At 40.7% G+C, this 20,659-nt stretch overlaps 1 long non-coding RNA gene across 3 annotated transcripts in view; it reads right to left on the bottom strand.

Moving 5' to 3' along the window:
• Positions 1-291: 291 nt before the first annotated feature.
• The window catches only part of LOC134226267 (uncharacterized), a 262,327-nt gene continuing 241,959 nt past the window's right edge, over positions 292-20,659 (bottom strand). The window contains exons 4-5 of one of the 3 annotated variants that reach the window (XR_009983441.1): positions 1,621-2,718; positions 292-1,011 (exon numbers count right to left, since the gene is read on the bottom strand). This is a non-coding gene — a long non-coding RNA (uncharacterized LOC134226267). The remainder of the gene's footprint in view (positions 1,012-1,620; positions 2,719-20,659) is intronic. The other 2 variants (XR_009983440.1, XR_009983439.1) reach the window with 2 other exon arrangements.

The raw sequence follows: 20,659 nt of genomic DNA, 5'->3' as shown, positions 1-20,659 counted from the left end.
TCACTGAGAAGATCGCCAACAACTTGAGTTCATACATTAATTGATGTGTAATGTCGGAAAATACATTCTGGAGATATGATTTAAAATAAATAAAAAATAATGTATCCACAAAAAATAATAAATTTGTTTTGCTTTCATATACACTCTACAGTATTGTGTTTAAAAGACTTTTTAACCAGGGTTTTCGTGTCTCGTTTAATCTCAGAAAATGGTCGGCTACATTAATCACATTACAGAAATGATTAGATTAGATACCTATCATACATATAACCCATAAGCATTCCCTTTCTTTCACATTTAAGCATGGTTGATTTCAATTGAAAATCCAATTCATTTCCCACCCCGGTTATCCACCCGCAGTTCACTCACCTATTCATCTTGGTTGGCGGCGTGGCGTACGGGACGCCCAGGAACGCTTCGATGGGTTTGAGGAATTTGTAACCTTCCAGGGGCAGGATCAGCCCCTGCAACCGCCCGTACCGCGTCTGCACGATCCGTTGGCTCAGGCGCGAGTTTTTGTACAGATCCATCGTGGACCCGTTCAGGTGCCGCACCAGCAGGAAGTAGATGATGCAAAAGTACTGGTATTTGACGAACATTTTCAGCTTCGTCGCTCTTCCCGTCGGTTATTCGCTCGTTCAAACGCCAAGGATGCACGGATAATGGAAACACACAAACGACCGCAGCATCTCGTTGAGCACTAATTTTTCACCGGACGGTTCACCGACGTTTATTTACACTTCAATTTTTCTTTCCCCCCCGATTCGGAATATAATGGCGGTTGCAAACCGCACACGAATTTTCCCTCTGTTACTTTCAACTGACCAGCACTCAAGTCTCGGGGAAAATAATTTTGACTTTTAATTTTATTTCTTTTTCATTTCCTGGTTTTTTTTTCGGTAGCCTTCCACCGTCAATTTCCCATTTCATTACTTAAGTTCTTCAGCTTTTGAACTGTAGGAGGGTATGAAGCTGTTGAATCATTTTTTTTAAACTGCGCTTATCTAACTGCTGGAGAAGATGGTTCAATACACATCGATTAGGACTTTCAATGATGTCGCAAACTGCTAGAAAGCACGAAAATCGTGAAAAAAAAGTTCTTGCTAAGACAGCCTTTGCTTTGCACACTAAAATAGTCGAATCATGCATAAACTTTGATGAAACCGGTGATCAATGAACGAAACACCCTCAGCAGATGGATAATAATCCGTTAAAGAAGGCATTATGATCCATAAAGTTATTCCAATCTATGGACAGAAAACGGTTTCTATTTATTTACCAAACTTGATTTGTATCTTGAGATCATATGCTAGAAAATAATAAAGCAGAAGGGGAACCTTAGTAGTTTTACTCCGTTCTGTTCTGGAAATAAAACATTGTAAAGGTTTTAATAAATGAAACAATTTTCATTCCTATCGTTAAACTTTTTAACTATGTCAAAATTTCAAATGATTAGCTAAATATTTAATCAAAATTTAGCATTCATAACTTATCCTACTAAATGCACACTGTTTGTAATAAAAATATCGGTTCATAACTAAAGCATTTTGTCACGTGTGCATTTTGAACCACCTTCCCGTCGCACCTTCCCACTGTCTCTCACTCGCAGGCAAAACTCACTTCCGCTGTCTCCCGTCGGTGATTGCAGTTTTCAAAGCACTCTTGGATCGTTGTGTGTGTGTTGTTTTTCCTTTCGGCTTACTTGGATGGAATGGGACCGGAGCTTGAGGCGGGAAAAGTTTTTCTTCTTCCGTTTGCTCATTTTCTCGGAAATCGCTTTTCGGCCATGGTGCACCGGCAGCAGGGGTGGGTTCACGCCAGTCAGGTTTCGGTTCGAAGTGTTATTCTAAATTGTTTTTACGATTTCTTTTTCCCCACCAAGATGTGTCACGACGGACTGGCTCGAACGGTGGCAAATATTTATTCCACTTCCTGGCAGACCCAATGTTGATTCAGCGTTATATCATCCGTTTTCTCTCTGTGCCTCCGACGTACTTTACTTCCGATATATCAAGTACCGACTATTTCTGGAAGCGCAGAAGAGGCAGACAATTTATCGCAATGGCTTGCACATAATTGCGAAATAACGACGGCTGCCAGTACATATCAGGACTGTCCCGGTTAGATTGCATTCCTCCCTTACAGTCCTAGCTCATTGCAAAGTGTCTCACCCTGTTCCTCCAATCGCGCGATTCCGCCCTTTATTCGATCTCGGTAAGAAGTGGTCCAACCTACAAGGGCGCCCGACAGAACCGATTCCACTTCATTATTGGGATTCCAACCTTCGTCGCTCCCACTCGCTCGAGAGCTTCACTATTTATGTTCGCCTAACGAGTGCCAATAAAGAATCCGGACACTGTAGGAAAAGTCCTGAAAAGGTACTTTTTGTCCCACTACTCGGCCCGGTAAAAAGCGGCAACATCTGCACCGACAGCAACAGCAGCAGCAGCTAGAGTACGAATTCCATTTATTAGTCCCATAAACAAGCTCGAAAATGAACGTTGGCTGTGTTGCCGGCTAACAAGGTGGCGCACAATCAGGTGTATCTGTCTGTCTGGGTGTGGCACCGGGATCGAATCAAGTGCTTCCCTGGATGATGCCGGATGATGATTGCCACTCGTGGAAAAAGAAACTGGGCGTCTTCATTGTGCACTGGATATGGCGTGGTATGCTGCAGCCGACCGTAGTGGAACGTTGTTGCGATTTAATTGGATTGAGCTGCAAACGAGAAGACGGAAGCAGGAAACGAAATCGATTAGTTTGTTGTGATGGCGCTAAGGAAAATGTGCTGTTTGTGCGATGAAAGAGATGCAAGTTATGATGGAAAGCAATAAAATGTCTGATGTTGTTCATATACGAATGGGAGTATTCTTCAAGGTTTTCTGCCACTATTACAAAATGTCGTATAGTAAAAAATCGAAGCCATTCAGTAGCAATGGTATCTCTTTTTTTTATTAACGTGATTTTTTTTAAATTCTAGATAAGTCAGTATACCGAACAACGGTATAAGATAATAATCGTTAATTATGCCATGATATTCTACCGGATGAAGAAATTAAAGAGCTTTACAATTCTATATGAAACACATTTCAAGATTCATAAAGATAAAATAATAAAAGCTGAAAAATGTTGTAGATTTAAAAAAAATGTGATGTGCGTTTGTGGTTCAAACGCAACCGACTGTTGTTCAAGTCTGATACACATAGTTGGGTAGAGAGAAAAGGTGTAAAATGTTGCCAAAGCAGATTCGATGAATATGGGGAATGGACTGATATCCCATCGTTATTAGCTAGTTATGGAACAACTTCTTGCGAGGGCAGCTGTTGTATAATTGGTAATACGTCCGTGTACTTAATGGAATAATGTGGGTTCAAGTCTCACCGGGAACCGAATCTTTTTTCGCAATATCTCATAAAAACACCTTAAAATGACAAACTTAACAAAATCAAAATCAAACACCTTCTGCATCAAAATTAAACATCTTTTCAAAAAATAATTTAAGTGTTTAAGTTATTGTTTAGGATTTTTTTTGAATATTCACGAAAAACCCATTGTTATCTTCTTCTCTTCATTATCTATTTTACTTTCTGCATCTACATCATCTACTAGCTATTTTGTTTTGGCGTAAAAACCAACATGATATCATCTCATTTCTTTGTATGCTTTATGTATAGACAAAGAACTGGAATTCTTACATTTTGGCTGTCACGCCTTTTTCAAATGTTGGTCAAGTCTTCTTTTTTCTATCTTCTTTGTTTCCTTCTTATTTTTTGCCTTTCTCGTACACCAAGGTTTAACGAAAAGGTTATATATTCACTTTCAAGACGATTTTGTGATAGAAGGCCCGGAGACCCATAGTGTTATATACCAATCGACTCAGCTCGACGAATTGAGATGATGTCTGTTTGTGTTTTTTTTCTTCCTACGCAATGGAGGGGGAATCTGCTTAACAGACATCCTGGGTTGTCGAGGAAGTGCGGGGTTAGGGACCACCTCCAACAGCAAACGAGGCAGGCAGGACTACATCCCCGACCCGCTAAACCGTTTCCATTGCCGCCAAGCCCATCGTCCCTTCGATACAACCAGAAAGTAATGCTTCAAAGGGGTGCCAGTGCACAACGCACCCTCGAGGTTATCTGCGTGTCCTTGCCATGATATCGTGCCTGCGCATTGCCGGCTTTCCAGGTGGCCTTACCACACCCTATGTCCTCGGAAGATGGGAAGGGTCGACTTCGCGCCTGCTTCCCTCTGCACGACTGGTATCAAGAATGATGATGCCGCGTGCACCCCAAATTGACCTCTCTGCGATAGGGTCTATTCGCCAACACACAGAGGGACTTGCCGACGCGGTGCCTACGCCTGCCCCAGCCTTGATGAGGACCCTTTCCGTCCTCGGGCTCGGAACCCGCCCGGTTGACCGACGCGTCGACGAAAGCGAAAGCGACGATACCATGTTGTTCTTCGCGCGGCCACATGTTCGATAAAAGGATTGAGTTCGACCACAGGGCATGACCACCGGTATGACCCATGAAGCCGACTCCGAACCCTTGGACCACCTCTTGTTTGCGCCTGAGCTAGCCATCCTTGAGTCCACGCGCCACCTTCTGTGTAGCTCCGAGACAATTTGGACGATAACCAATAAAACGGCGTTCCAGCCAACTTCATCTTTACACATCCTCCGAACTAGATTGTCCGGGGTAGTGTCCAGACCACATGTGGCAAGCATGTGGTCACGCATTGCGCGAAAACGTGGGCACACGAAAAACACGTGTTCCGCCGTTTCCTCTAAACCTGCGCACACCAAACACTCGGGCGAGGCCGAGCAAGCCAGCTGCGTTATCTGCACTGTGAATTTCAGCACGCTTAAACGCCGGGCACATCGAACCCCCCATGGGGTGCTTGCTGTTCACAGCTTTGCTGGAACAAATCAAACAATTGGGAGGGTTCGTGCAGCATTGTGCCTTATGTCCCTCCAATCCGCAGCGTCGGCAGAGATTGCTTCTGTCAGGGCCTTTGCAGCCCCATTGCTTGTGCCCCGGTTCCAGGCACTTCGGGTTGCTCGTATATGCCCACAGGGCATACCGACCATCCCACCTTGACGCTCCCTAACTTGACTACCTTGGAGGCGTCCGCTGCAGATAGCCGAACCAATGCGAACACTGTCGGGCCTTTCCGTAGCCGAACGGCTGCGGTGGGCATCTCCACTTTACACTGTCGCCGCAGTGCTGTGACGAGCTCTTGGACTTCGGTGATCTCGTACAGGTCTTTAACCCTTAGATTCACCTCCGTCGTGAGTGCCCTCACCTAGACCGTCTCGCCTAGGACTTCCTCCGCCAACTTCTTGTAGGCGGCACCCTTTTGCGAGATGCCCCGCTTCAGCTCGAGGATCATCTCGCCCATCCGGGTACGTCTTATTCGACGTACGTCGGCGCCGAGTTCACCGAGCTTGACGTCACTCAAGACGTCCTTCAAGACGTCCGAGTACTTGGCCTCGTCCGTCGTGATGACTAGGGCATCACCCCTGGAGCGATTGGCGCCTACCCTAGACTTCTTGCTACCCTCATTCGCCTGGGCCTTCGTTTCGGCCCTTGACGTCTTTGGTTTCCTCTTGTTCTTGACCAGGGTCCAGGAGGCGTCATCCCCCTCTATTTCCCTGGTCTGGGGAGCTCTCAGCCTGCCGTAACCCCTTACCACCGTCTTTCCTGGGTGGACGGACCTTTCCAGGTCCTTCCTCCCCCGGTTTTGGAGGTACCTGGCCGGGGTTTAGTTTCCCAGCCCCACTACCCTTGTTCGGGGTAGTAACCCTCCGCGTTTTGGAGCGGCCCCCAGGGAGCTCATCCCCTGGAGACTGTCTCCCCCGTTTTTGTGTCTGCTCCGTTGGAGCAGTACCAAACCAAACTATCACAGAGCATGAGCATTATGACCGCACAATTCGTAATTGCTACTCCGTGATTGACTAGAACTTGTGAAATTGTACAGCGAACACAATAAATTGGGTTTGGGATTAGCAATCCATCCTCATTTCGCGCCGATTGAAACACGCACTGTGTTTACTTGCTCGATGGCTACTGCAAACTATTGAAGATAACGCTTAAACAATTGTTTCGACCCTAACCGGTACCAACAGAATATCACAGAATATCAAAACTTTAAATTCATCAGAATTGACTTCTGAACCGCTACCCGTTTAACGGTTCCAATCGGTTTAAATATGGTCCATGAAGAACAAAACTGCCATAGATTATAATGGAGAAGAGTTGTTTGGCCGAAACTCATTTGGCTGAAAGCCATTCAGCCAAATGACACTAGACCGAAAAAAATCATCATACCGAAACCCATCTGACCGAAATTCATTTGGCCGACCATACGGCCGAATAGATAGGTCATTTAGCCCAATAGGTCATATGACCGAATAGGCCATTTGGGTGTATAAGTCATTTAGCCGAAGAGGTTATTCGTCCGAACAGTCATTTGACGTCTCACTTTTCACTTCCCAACCATCATTTCTCTCTTCTCACTGCGAAAAGTAAGAAATTAGAAGTTAGAAATGATACGAGAGAAGAAAGACTTCTCTTTTCTCACTTCGCTTTACTTACTTTTCACAGTGAGAAGTGAAAAGTAAGAAGTGCGAAGTAAGTAGTGAGAAGTCTCACTTCTCACTTCTCATTCTTCCTTTCTCACTTCTCACTTCTCACTGTGAAAAATGAGTAGTGTGAAGTGAGAAGTGAGACGTCTCATTTCTCACTTCTCACTACTCACTTAGTATTGTTCACTTTTCAGTGAGAAACAAGAAATAATAAGGGAGAAGTGAGACGCCTAACTTCTCACTCATCATTTCTCTCTTCTCATTTCTCACATCTTATTTCGCACTCCTTTGTTTTCGTAGTGAGAAGTGAGAAATGAGGATTGAGAAGTGAGACGTTTTATTTCTTACTTCTCACTCCTCATTACTAAATTCTCTCTGTGAAAAGTGAATATTGCGCGGTTAGAAGTGAGAGGCCTCGTACTCACTCATTATTTCTCACTTCCCACTATTCCAAATGGTCTTTTTTGCCAAACGCCTATTAAAGCCAATCTGCGTTTTCGGTCAAACGACCTTTTCGTCCAAACGACTTTTTCAGCAAAACGACTTTCGGCCTAATGGTCTGTTCGGCCAAATGGTATACTCGCCCAAACAACTGTTGGCCTATGTACCTTCGGGTTTCGAATTGTTTTCGGCCAAACAGCCCTTCCCCGAATATCAGAACTTTTGAAATCATAAAGCTTGATAAGTCGTATGTTGCTATTTGCCTATTTCCGTAAAATTACCTCGAAACTAGTTCCGGCAGAACGTCCAGAATACGAAATACAGGCCATATTCTGAGCCGATCAAATTTGACATAGTTTCTGGGTCGTTTCCATTCAACATATTAAGCTTAATTATTTCCGAAGTAAGCGTTCTAGAAAATGGCCAGATGCTAACACTGATTTAAAATCCAGAATAATTCCCGAAACAAGTGGCAATATTGAAAATCTATAAAGGTCCTAAAACTAGATTAGGTTCCGCATATTTTGGCAGAATTTGCAAAAAAAATGTTAATAGACAAAAAATGTACATCCAAAAAGATTTTTATTGACGTTTTTAGAAGAAAGGTTGGTTACGGAAAGTTTAACAAAATGTTATAAAACTAGACCTTAAATTATGTGGATTGGGATAAGGGATTTGCATTGAACACTGGACTGTGTGAAAAACTACAATCACCCCCATTATGGTTAAACATTGCGAGTAAAAACACCCAGGCGACTCTTAACTATTATGTACAATAGGCCTCTATACGCATCCACGCTTTGCCTTTTCTAAATCGAGAAAAATGAACGCCTGATACATATCTACACACTTAGTTTTTATTTCTGCAGCTTGGCAAATATCCGCACAGCCGTGCGCCTTCAAAATAAAAAAAAACTGATATTCCGGCAAAAACTACGTTTGTTAGCTGATTTTCGGCAAATTATTTGCTGATTTTCAGCATCTTTGACAGAAATCTCGGCAAAACACATGATTACTGGGACACGGCTGTGCGAAATAAGTGCCATATGATGCTGGGTCATTAGGCCGAAGGCCATTAGGTCGAATGGTCATTAGGCCGAACGGCCATTAGGCCGAATGCAAACTGGGGAGTGACAAGTGAGTAGTGCGAAGTGAGGAAGAAGGATGAAGGAAGAAGGAAGAAGGAAGAAGGAAGAAGGAAGAAGGAAGAAGGAAGAAGGAAGAAGGAAGAAGGAAGAAGGAAGAAGGAAGAAGGAAGAAGGAAGAAGGAAGAAGGAAGAAGGAAGAAGGAAGAAGGACGAAGGAAGAAGGAAGAAAGAAGAAGGAAGAAGGACGAAGGACGAAGGAAGGAAGAAGCAAGAAAGAAGAAAGAATGAGGAAAAAGGATTAAGAAAGAAGGAAGAAGGAAGAAGGAAGAAGAAAGAAGGAAGAAGGAAGAAGGAAGAAAGAAGAAGGAAGAAGGAAGAAGGAAGAAAGAAGAAGGAAGAAGGAAGAAGGAAGAAGGAAGAAGGAAGAAGGAAGAAGGAAGAAGGAAGAAGGAAGAAGGAAGAAGGAAGAAGGAAGAAGGAAGAAGGAAGAAGGAAGAAGGAAGAAGGAAGAAGGAAGAAGGAAGAAGGAAAAAGGAAATAGGAAGAATGAAGAAGGAAGAAGGAGGAAGAAGGAGGAAGAAGGAGGAAGAAGGAAGAAGGAAGAAGCAAGAAGGGAGGAAGAAGAAGGAAGACGGAAAAACGAAGAAGGAAGAAGGAAGAAGGAAGAAAGAAGAAAGAAGAAGGAAGAAGGAAGAAGAAGGAAGGAAGAAGAAAGAAGGAAGAAGAAGAAGGAAGAAGGAAGAAGAAAGAACGAAGAAGAAGGAACGAAGAAGGAATAAGGTAGAAGAAATAACGAAGAAGAAGGAACAAAGAAGGAATAAGGAAGAAGGAAGAAGGAAGAAGGAAGAAGGAAGAAGGGAGAAGGAAGAAGGAAGAAGGAAGAAGGAAGAAGGAAGGAAGCAGAAGGAAGAAGGAAGGAAGCAGAAGGAAGAAGGAAGAGAGAAGAAGAAGAAGGTAGAAGGAAGAAGGAAGGAGAAGAATGAAGAAAAAAGGAGGATAGTAGAAAGGAAGGAAGAAAGAAGAATGAAGAAGGAAGAAGAAAGAAGGAAGAAAGAAGAAAGAAGAAAGAAGGAGGAAAAAGGAAGAAAGAAGAAGGAAGAAAGAAGAATGAAGAAGGAAGAAGGAAGAAGGAAGAAAGAAGAAGGAAGAAAGAAGAAGGGAGAAGAAAGAAGGAAGAAGGGAGAAGGAAGAAGGAAAAAGGAAGAAGGACGAAGGAAGAAGGAAGAAGGTATAAGGAAGAAGGAAGAAGGAAGAAGGAAGAAGGAAGAAGGAAAAAGGAAAGAAGGAAGAAGGAAGAAGGAAAAAGGAAAGAAGGAAGAAGGAAGAAGGAAGAAGAAATAAGAAAGAAGAAGGAAGAAGTAAAAAGGAAGAAGACAGATAGAAGAAGGAAAGTGCAAGAAGGGAGAAGGACGGAGGCCTAAGTTGAAGAAAGAACTTCTCTTTTTTCACTTTTTCTTCTTTTTGCTAATTCGGCCTAATGGCCATTCGGCCTAATGACCATTCGGCTTAATGTCCATTCGGCCTAATGACCTTCGGCCAAATGGCCTTCGGCCTAATGGCCTGACACCGTGCCATCTACCTATATCTTTTCCAACCAATAGAGTTCTGGTAACAGAAGAAGCAGGCCATAAAAAAATATGCGTTCCCGTTCATACCCAATTCGGGACAAAGCATTTCCGCACTGCTGTTAAAATAAAACATCCGCAATTTCTGCATCTACATTCAAACGATTTTGTATAGATAAAATTGATTTTTGGAAGCATTTGACAAAATCCCCCCTTTGCATTTTTTCATCAACTTAACAATCAAAATAATATGCCAAACACTGCCAAAAGTTCTATTATCATGAAAAGCAATGCCAGCCTAATATCCTCCAGGTTTGTTAAGTCGAATTAAATTCGTAACTCTCACTAGCTGATGCATGGTTGAATTCCCATGGCAAAAACCAAGACATCATAAGAATTAAAATAATCTTTTCGAACAGCTTGGTATTGAAAAAAACCCAGATTAATCCACCTAGCGGTGATGGTGCCTTTCTCGTTTCTTTCGAGTGAGTAATTTCTACGCACTTTTGGTGAAAAAAAGTATTTTGACCATAACTTCTGATCCTATAGTCCGATCCGGCCAATTTTCAACAGGAAACAATGGGACCGGATTCTGCATCGAATGCAACTTCCTGAGAGCAAATCGGCTGAGGGTACATTTTTGAAAAATGTATTTTGGCCATTACTCCGAATCCCATAGTCCGATTCCGCCAATTTTCAATACGAAATAATGGGACAAGATTCTACGACGAATGCAACTTGTTGCGAGTAAATCAGCTAAGAGTAAGTGCCAAAAAGTGAGTGAGATTTTTTCTTATAAAAAATATATTTTGGCCACAATTCCGAAGCCCATAGTCCGATTGTGTCAATTTTTAATACGAAACAATTGGACAAGATTCTACGTCGAATAAAACTTGTTGCGAGTAAATCAGCTAAGAGTAAATGCCAAAAAGTGAGTGAGAATTTTTCTTATAAAAAAATATATTTTGGCCATAACTCCGAATCCCATAGTCCGATTCCGCCAATTTTCAATACGAAACAATGGGACAAGATTCCGCGTCGAATGCAACTTGTTGCGAGCAAATCGGTTAAGGATAAGTGCCTGAAAAATGAGTGAGATTATTTTGCGCACACACATACACACACACATACACACACACATACACACACACGCACACACAGACATCACCTCAATTCGTCGAGCTGAGTCGATCGGTATATAACACTATGGGTCTCCGGGACTCCTATCAAAAGTTCGTTTTTGGAGCGAACATATAGCCTTTACGTATACTTTGCATACGAGAAAGGCAAAAATGAATTTTGGCCATAACTTGTTGCGAGTAAATCAGCTAAGAGTAAGTGCCTAAAAAGTGAGTGAGAATTCTACTTATAAAAAAAAAATTTTGGCCATAATTCCGAAGCCCATAGTCCGATTGGGCCAATTTTCAATACGAAACAATGAAACAAGATTCCGAGTCGAAAAAAACTTGTTGCGAGCAAATCGGTTAAGTATAAGTGCTTGAAAAATGAGTGAGATTATTTTGCGCGCACACATACACACACACATACACACACACATACACACACATACACACACACATACACACAGACATCACCTCAATTCGTCGAGCTGAGTCGATCGGTATATAACACTATGGGTCTCCGGGACTCCTATCAAAAGTTCGTTTTTGGAGCGAACATATAGCCTTTACGTATACTTTGTATACGAGAAAGGCAAAAAATATATTTGGCCATAACTCCGAATCCCATAGTCCGATTCCACCAATTTTCAATACGAAACAATGGGACGAGATTTCGCGTCGAATGCAACTTGTTGCGAGAAAATCCGTTAAAGATAAGTGCCTGAAAAATGAGTGAGAATTTTGTACGTGTTCTTATGTAAAAAAATGAATTTTGGCCATAACTTCGAAACCCATAGTCCGATTGGGCCAATTTTCAATACGAAACAATTGGACAAGATTATACGTCGAATGCAACTTGTTGCGAGTAAATCAGCTAAGGGTAAGTGCCTAAGAAGTGAGTGAGAATTTTTCTTATACATAAATATATTTTGGCCATAATTCCGAAGCCCATAGTCCGATTGGGCCAATTTTCAATACGAAACAATGGGACAAGATTCTACGTCGAATGAAATTTGTTGCGAGCAAATCGGTTAAGGATAAGTGCCTGAAAAATGAGTGAGATTATTTTGCGCACACACATACACACACACATACACACACACATACACACACACATACACACAGACATCACCTCAATTCGTCGAGCTGAGTCGATCGGTATATAACACTATGGGTCTCCGGGACTCCAATCAAAAGTTCGTTTTTGGAGCGAACATATAGCCTTTACGTATACTTTGTATACGAGAAAGGCAAAAACATACAGATTGGGCGATATCTAGAAACCTAGCTTTTTGTCCTGTTTTAAAGTTGAAATAACTTACTAAAAATTAAACCAAATTTAGTTAATTAAGAAAATGTTTTCACCATAACCTACACCCAACGGGAAATTGTTTGATTTTCTAACCATTCTGTATAAGAACTGGACATATGCGAAAATGCTAGACTCTTTTACAAATATTGTATGAGACCTTTCAATTTTCCAAGATTTTCCTACAATACCTGTTTGTTTGCACAGCTCGACTTTATTCGAACAAAACTGTTAGGTCACAAAACAATCATGTCATGAACCCTTAGCTCAAGACCAAAGGGCCTGCAACTCTTTCCGTCCAATCATGTTGTGCAAGAAAAATTTCCACGGAATCGCTCCAAAATGTGAGCTTTTCGTCGAGCAACTCTTCAATACTGTGCTTACGATCGTCACTAAAGCATCAAAACAGTCGCTCATCATCTGCGAGGATTCGCACCAATCCATGATGTAGCCAAGCTCGGTGGCTGAATGTTACATCGCCCTTAGGTATTTTTATTCCACGTTTAAACATCTCTTCGTTTCCATTACAACCCTAACTGGCGTATTGCTTCCTCACAGTTTAGTGTCCATTCATACTTCCAAGGTTATTTATTTTGAGATTTAATAACCACGTTACCGTTTGTGCATCCGTTCATCATTGCGACTGGCCCAAAAAATTTCTATTCAAGACCGGGCAGGGTTGGCTTTGCAGCTGAGCTACAGAAGTCTCCAATCTTCAACTAAAACCAGCTCGCACGTTTCCCTGAATGCCTTGGGACCATTTCAGCCGCCAAAGAAAATTTATGTCTGTTGAAATTTCCACTCGACTAGCATGACTGGCTCTGGCTCTGTATACCTGTGGGAGCTTTTGAATGAAAACAACATCGCCGGTGCCTTCCCGTTTCCTACAAAAAGTACGCTCAATTTCATTGTATCAAAGTATGGCTGGCAGAATTCCGTTACTGTTTTATACTTGTGAGAAATTTGAGCGGTACCGCTTCGTTCGAATAATGTTAGCGATGACGGTCGCTGGTGGCGGCGCGTGGTACTAACGTTCCCAATTTGTGTGTTTATTCAAATAATCATACCGGTGCCGGCTTTTCGGAGCATGATTAGGCAGTTGGCGGGTACCGTGCGCCGGGTGTAAATTGATCGACCGGGTGAAAATGGTTCATTAAAAGCTCAATTCAATTGACCCACGATATCCGTTCCTATCGCACAGATGAACTTTCATTGAAATTCATTCAGGCTAAACCAACAATTCCGTATCATGTTGCACTATCTTCGACGGTACTCCTCCATTTTAGATCAAGGCACGGAGATGTGAACGTTCAGATGTTTTCCCTCTGTGCACAGTCTGCGTGTTTTTTGCATTCCACGAAACCGACGACCTCTTCTGAGTTCTTTGATGAATTCGCACAATTTTGCTTTTCTGCCTTTCTGCCTGCCACCAAAACGATATTTACAAGAATATTCAGCAGACAAGTTTAATATACCTAATGATGTAATTCGATAAATTGAGATGATTTCTGTTTGTGTGTTTATTTATCTGCAATATTTACCTCATTTCTACTGAACTAAATCGGAACGGGTTTACTTCACGCGAAACATCATTTAATTTCGACGAACTTTGAACAGTTTTTATTTTTTGAATGATTTTTGTTGCCTTTTGTTGCCTATTATTCCCAGGAATGGGAAAAGGGATGAAACAAGATCAACTCTCTGTGGTCTGCGGCATTGTTATTTAGGTTGTGTAACGATTGGAGATCCTTGGAAATGAGTTTTTGCTTTGTTCTACGAAACCACACCAGACCCGGCTTAATTCGGAAAACAATTTCGCAATGATTGACCGCCGGTGGTTAATTTACGAGCAACAATTGAAAGTCATTAATTATGCACGTCGACAGAGCGGGTGCGGTGGCCATGGTACACCACTAGTCAACAATAAATTCGCAGCTCAAAGTAAAACATAACGGCGCCCGGTTACATCAATCTTGCTCATGCAGTTTTGTAATGCTTCGAGGACCGATTCCTGGATCCGTTCGAGTTTGCTGGCAACGAATCCATCACCTCGCACCGTTGGCTCGTGAAGCATTGAAATCAAAATTCAACCCACGTCACCGGCATCCCGGCTTATATCGTCATCGTCGGCATTGTGCCTGAAGTTGGTGACTTTCGCTCCAATAAACCATGTCACCAAACGAGTCCTCAGCCGTATCTGAGCCGATCCGAACGAAGTGATGTCCTGTCGGTAGTTAGCCAACAAAGCGCAGACGACCGAGGACACGTTTCGGTAACATTTCATCCCGGCCAAAGCCAACCTCCAGGATCATATCGTATATTTACAGAGTGCAAACGAACTGTCGGTCGACCGGCGCTGGATGCATTCTTGTTCAACAAAAGGCAAAAGTACGTTGACTGTCCGATACGGTGCAGTCCTGAAGGTTGTCCCACCCCTGCTGCAGCATGCTGGCGGGTGGGGTGAACATGGATGAGTGCAAAATGGGTTTCACCTCCGAGTGCTGAGAGTTCCGATAACATCGTTGGTAGGGACTGATGGTCAACATGGCCAAATGTTCCATCATTTGCCGTTGTGTCATATGCGGCGGTGTGACTCTCTATCTATGCGGATGTGCTAAATTATTGGGAAAGCGTTGTCCAACGATGTTTTAGCTGTGTGGATGTGTATTACTGTGTGTTACTAATGCACTGCCAGATTTAAATTCACGTTTGTGATGAAAGATTAAAATTGCAAATGCAAGTGGCTTTACCTACAATGTTTACCTACAATATTTTGAATACCAACATAGAAAATAAATAAAAGTGAGGATGAAAAGAAAAATGTGCTGCTAAGAACGAGGTTTTTTTTTCTAATTTTCAATTCTTCGGAACATTTTTAAGGAATTTTAAACGGAGGAAGTCGGGACATTCAGGTCCCGTTAGAGTTTTGCCACTCGTGCTCTGATCATTCTATAAGGCTTGGACAGAATGATTTTTTTAAAATTAATGTGTTTATTTATTAGGATCAGCTGTTTCATAAAAAAACTTTACGGAGCCGAATGCAAATAATATACACGCAAAAAAAAGCGTTCCCGAATTCGTGAACCAGCAAAAATACACCGTGATTTAATTCATGGATTCGGGAACACCAGTCACGTTTTTCAGAACGTTCCAGAAAACGTGACTGTTGTTCCCAAAAACTGTGACTCAAAATACACCGTGAACTTGTTAGTTCACGAATTCATGAACGCTTTTTTTGCGTGTATAAATATAAAAATATAATTGATATACGGACGTTCCGATCCGATACTTCACAATATCGATATTTGATTCGAATCAAATTATCGATATCACCGATATATTGGAATGAAAATATCGATATATCGGATAATCATATGATATTTTAAAAAATAAAATGTTTAGTATATTTTTTGTTGTAATTATTCAATTACTTAATTTTTTTGTATTACTTAATCCATTTTGATGCTGACCTCACTATTTTCCGTTCGTTCGGAAAAATCAACTGAAGATTTAAGAAATTTGCTGAAACTCCACTGACATTTTTTCTGTATTTCTACTCGACTTATTCTGATTCTTGACAACAGAAAATTCTCTCCTCAGAATTCCCACGGATTTTTTTCAAAGTTTAAATTTAATTTAAAAAAAAAATCAGAATTTTCAATAAAATCTATTGAAATAGGGCCTCGAAGACGAGCCAGCCTCGGGCTGAAAGTCTCCTTAATAAAGACACAAAAAAAAATTGAAATAGGGTAGAACGACCTATTATGGAGGGGTTAAGCACCGTGTCAAAACAAAATTGATTTAAAGAATTTTTCAAAAATTACCTGTTGGTCGTTTTCCACATTGTAGTAGTCGAATAAGATACTCTTTAACTATAGTTTCGTGAATATTACGTCAATTGTGCAGAGCTTATGTTGTTTTGTTTTTATAACAATAAAAACAAACTACCGCAATAATATGACGCAGTTGCCTATCGTTGCGATATTTTTTGAAAGTCAGTCCTATTGTTGCGGTATTGTATGTAATTCTTATGGAGAGCACTACCGCAATAATAGGCTCAAAGCATTCAAATTTCTATCGGAAAATGTTGATTTTTCATCATTTTGAACGGAATTTTGTCAAACAAAAGCTGTTCTATTCGTGAATTCGAAGAGTTTTAGCGTACCAACAATTGTTTTTAATGCTATCATATCCAGAACGGACTACTTTAACACTACCGCAACATTAGGACATACCACAACGGTAGGACGTTTTATCCTATTCTTAACCAAAAAAGGAAATTCTCCTAAACTTTCACGAGAAATTATCTTTTTGTTTCACATGCAATTCCTTTGAATTTCGGCAGGAAATTCTCTTTGATTTAAACTGGCATTCTTCAAAATTCACGAAAAAAGTTACATCAGAAAAAAATTCAAAAATGTTCATTAGAAAACTCGTAGAAATATTTTAGGGACAATCCTCACGGAATCGTTTTCAAGGACACACTACTTAATACTGTAGTAACGCACAACTGTCATTTTTATTATTTCGGCTTTGCTGCGTCGCAGCATGCGCGAATTAAGAAAAATGACAGTTGTGCATTGCTTCCGTATTGAGTGGTGTGCCCTTGAAAACGCGAGTGCATTTAGTTTTGGATTCCGTGAGGAATGTCCTTAAGAGAATTCTCTTTAACTCCTACGGGGAATTATTTCGAAGGAATTTTTAATATTTTCCAATTCTTCTAAATTCTAATGTCCACAAATTACTTCCAAATTTCTATAGTAAATTTATCTAATTAGTCATAGGAACACATCAAATATATAATTGAATTCGCATAGGAATTCAAGGACCAGCGGTATGACAGATGTTGCCCAACCGTCAATACAAAGTGTCGAGTTGTCAAAACTATTTGTTATGGAAGCGCACACCTCACACCATCCTACCGAGAAAAATCCTCTTAACAATTAAAAATACGGGATTTTCGATCCAGTTTGAAGTATTTCCTTCCACCAAATACAATGCAATTGTTATTTTTGCGTTACTTTATTCTGATTCAATATATCGATATCGGAAGCAAACATATCGATATAACCGATATATTGAAAGCATAATATCGATACAAAAATATCGGATATCGAAACAAAAATATCGATATTCTGATATATCGAAAGTATCGGAACGTCCCTAAATTGATAATAAGATCTTCAGACACACTTCTTTTCCGGTTGTGTTGTTGAAGCGCTTAGAGCGCAGCCCGAATTGAGTCCGTCATTGAGTCACTGGTGTATGAGACAAAGCTTCCTTGATTGTGATTGCCACATCCTCTAGTGTAACATCATCTTCTTCCAACGTTTTTTTTCTCTGGGCGTGCGTTTTCACGTACTTCCGACTGTCCTTGGTTTTCAGGTTTCGAATTTGTTTTCCGGAATTTAGATAAAGTATTCATTCGAGGTTTCCGACGGCGTCACTGTTTTTCGTTTCCAGAAACTACGCCATCATGTGTAGTACACTGACCATGTTTTTCTGCCGCTTCTATGCTAGCTGAGGACCAGACCAGAATCCCTCCGGCGGCCTACTGCTTGACAAAGGAAGCATGCATCCTTAAGTCTGTCGTAGAATATTCTTGCTTTCAGCCCGGCTACTTGCATCGATGGAGGAATGCTCTTTGCGATTTCCATAAAGACACCACGAGCCCCACTGTACAGGCGATCCCGACCCAATTCCGGTGGCAGATCGAATACTCAGACGTTCCGCATATTTGTTCCTGCGATTTGCATCCGAACTTCAACCGACATCCCACTCCAATAAACAAACATCATCGGGTCCATCGATTCTTCCATTGCATCGCGGGAAACAAAATTAATGTATACAGCGAACCATCGTGTGCCCACGCTATGTTTAAAGGCAACTATTATGCAAAGTGACTTTTTTTGACTTATGAAAATTTGACTTTTTACCATTTAAGAAGATATTTTTAACCTAAAAATCTATTCTGATTTTTTCAAGCAAGTTATATAAAATCCAAGCACCATATTTTTTTCCTGACACTTCAAGGAAAATTTTCATAAGGTACACTGGGGGAAGTGGAAAAAGGGGGTAAGTGTAAAAATCGACTCGAAAAATTGGAATTGTACATACTTTATAGTTTTTACCACATCATAACATTATGCAAGAATATACTTTGATGCTCACACTAATACTATGTTGAAATTTGTATAATACATACACTAACACGGTTAACGCTAGAACTGTAGATTTAGGTTTCGCGAAAAGTTGATTTTTGCATTCATAAAATCAATTCTTATTTGCACCAATTGTTCTTTTTTTAAGTGAATTTATATCCCAGGTGACCATTATAATACAATTAAACTAATCCCATTCAATTGGTAGTGGTTTGTACCAAGAAAGCAATTAATTCAAAGATTTTACACTTACCCCAGGTATCAAACACTGCGGGGGAAGTGGATAATGTTCTAGTTACTCATTTTTTTTCTTCCCCCCAGGGTTTATTTCGATAGCTGTGAATCTTAATATATTCCTTCTTTGTTCTCATTGCGATTCCAGTGGTGATTGGACTCATATAAATGAGAAAATGCCTGATTAATCCACCTATCGGTATTGATGCCTTTCACATGTGTTTCACATGAAAAAAATGTATAAGAAAGTTAAAAATAGCACTGATAAGTAAATATATTGTATAATTCACATTAATTTTTTTTCATAACAAGTTCCGCCGTTGAGTACAATTTTTTTGCTAACATATTGGTTAAGGACAAGTGCTTAGAAATAGCTGATAATTTTGTGCGTGCTTTGCGCACACACATACATACAAATATGCACATACAGACATCATCTTAATTCGTTAAACTAATTTTATTAGTTTATAACCCTGTAAGTCCCATTTTTCCTTTAAAAAGTTCATCTTTGGGGCGAACATATAAATTTTACGTAAACTTAGTGTTCGAGAAGGCAAAACCAGCCCTCCCCTAGCTATTACGAGAATTCCTTGAGGATCTATTCCGTTAAAGTAATGAAATTATTCCACAAAAGATACTCAGAGCAAGTATCGTATTGATTTTAGTTATATGTAACTACTCATCACTATTGAAGGTCTAGGTAACATGGGTTTTCCACTTACCCCATCCCACTGGGTTAAGTGGAAAAACAACTCCTAATTTTGAAATCTATTTGCATAAATTTCAAGCGACCAAAATGGTATGAATTACCGCACAGTTGGTGCAAAATTTACTGTTTTTGATAGCCCATTTTGATTGAATGCATTTAGATCATTTAAACTGGTTTTACACTAATTCAAACATGCACTATCGATTTTTCCTTTTCCACTTCCCCCAGTGTACCTTATAAAAACAATTTTCATATGATGAAAGTAGCAGAAGTTATACTAAAAATACTGTTGACACCGAACATATATTTCATTTTTCGATAGCGAATTCTTGTGTAACTATATATCTCATACGTGTTTATTAAAAAAAAACAGCAACCCTGCACCACTTGTTACCATAGAAATAGAATTTAACGCAGATCAAGGAATTATATTTCAATTGTGTTCATAATCATTTTCTGGAAGGAGGAGACAATGACACAATTTTAGACAAAAACCCTCCTCCAGCGCTACATTAGCAGGTGGGATTGGTCTACCAAATCTTCGGCCCTGTAGCAAAAAAAAAAACATCCAGACAAATCTGAAGTCTGGACATCAGAGGTCAACGCAACTCATCACGATCAACTTGGTTTCACTGGGCGTTACTGTCTAAGTCTTTTAGTTAAACGGGGTGTTTTGAAAGGAAAATAATGCAATGGTTATTACTGTAAAACCTCTTTTTACGCTCCCTCCTTTTACGCTCCCTCCTTTTACGCTCCCTCTTTTTACGCTCAAAATTCCAAATAACGCTCCCTCTTTTTACGCTCCAAATTCGAAATAACGCTCCCTCTTTTTACGCCCTATAGGAGCGTAAAAAAAGTTTCAAGCATTTATATGAGGCAAATTTGGATTAGTTTCGGAGGTTGTTTTTAGATGATCAAAGTACTACGGATGTTCTAGAAACAGAATATAGGTTTGCATGCGAAGTGGTATTAGCGGTTGTCATGATCTACGAACTCCACACAGTCAAGATCTGTTGATCAACCTTCGTAATGGAGACAGTTATTGAAGAATAAACAAGTTGTGTGACCCCTTCTTGGTATATGTTTGTATTCCAAGTAGTTCTTGTTGTTGTCGTGGGCTCCAGGAAGTCTACGAAATCAACAGAGTCAAGGTCTGTGGATCAACCTCCGTAATGGAGGCAGTTATTGAAGAATAAACAAGTTGTGCGACCCCTTCTAGGTATATATTTGTATTTCAAGTAGATCTTGATAATGTCATTGATGCCACGTATTCTACGAACTCCATAGAGTCAAGGTCTGTGGATCAACCTCCGTAATGGAGGCAGTTATTGAAGAATAAACAAGTTGTGTGACCCCTTCTGGGTATATGTTTGTATTCCTAGTAGTTCTTATTGTTGTCGTGGGCTCTAGGAAGTTTACCAACTCCATAGAGTCAAGGTCTGTGG

This window comes from Armigeres subalbatus, chromosome 3 (assembly GCF_024139115.2).
Source record: "Armigeres subalbatus isolate Guangzhou_Male chromosome 3, GZ_Asu_2, whole genome shotgun sequence".
In the NCBI taxonomy this organism is placed as follows: domain Eukaryota; kingdom Metazoa; phylum Arthropoda; class Insecta; order Diptera; family Culicidae; genus Armigeres; species Armigeres subalbatus.
This window is presented reverse-complemented; position numbering and strand designations above follow the sequence as displayed.